Genomic DNA, 944 nt, shown 5'->3' with positions numbered 1-944 from the left:
TCCTGGGAATCCGCTCTCCCCTCAGTGAATCCCGGGAAAGCAGAGCCTTCGCCCGCCTGCTACACGCTGGGGCCCCCGCGCCCAGTGCTCGAAAGGAAGGAGTTCACACTGTCCCGGGGGAGTCCTCGGACCCCTCAGTCAGCCCATGGCGCCAGCCCCCAGGGGCGGGGAGGGAGAGGTTTTAAAGGACTGGAGGCCGGCTTTTCCTGGTGGAGAATTCTCTGGGCGGGTCTGGACCCTAGGAAGGTCTGGAGGGGAAGGGCAATGGACTTAGCAAGTGGAATGGGACATGGAATGTGGTCTCGGTGAAAGGGAATGACCTTGCGAAGTGGCCTAAAGGTCAGTTCCCAGGGGAGGGGTATCCATTTCGTTATTCGATCACCGTTCCCAGCAGGCAAACGGGGTCAGGGTGCGGAAGAGCTGTACACAGAGGGCCGGACCCCACACCAGGAACTGTCCGGGCCTGAGGCCGAGGGCACCGTGCGGGCAAATACTGTGCAAGGCCAGCTGCGTGGTAGGAACGCGGGAGGCCCGGGGGCACTCGGAGGCGCCCGGCCTTTCCTCCGCAGATCTAGGCCTCGGGTGAGGCAGAGCCAAGGGAGCGGCCGCCCAGTGCATCCGCCTCACGTTCCTTTAGTTAATCCCCACCCCAGGATATTTTCCCATTAACTTTAGAGAAGGTGGGAGGGAGGGAGGGAGAGACAGACACACGCATCCATTGGTTGCTCCCCCACGCGCCTCGACCTGGGCAAACCGGCTAGGACCCGACTCACTTTCGACATTAACTTTTTTTAAAGGGGATTGGAGAAAGAGAACCAGGAAGCTTTTCACGAGAATTTGAACAAAAACGATGGCCTTCATTTAAAGAATGTGTATAAAATATTGTGTCCCTGTCCTTCCCGCCGGGAAGGCTCGCTGCGAGCCGGCTCGCTCTCACCTCCGGC

This window comes from Myotis davidii, unplaced genomic scaffold (genome assembly GCF_000327345.1).
Source record: "Myotis davidii unplaced genomic scaffold, ASM32734v1 scaffold1065, whole genome shotgun sequence".
Classification (NCBI taxonomy): domain Eukaryota; kingdom Metazoa; phylum Chordata; class Mammalia; order Chiroptera; family Vespertilionidae; genus Myotis; species Myotis davidii.
Note: the sequence above shows the minus strand (reverse complement) of the source record.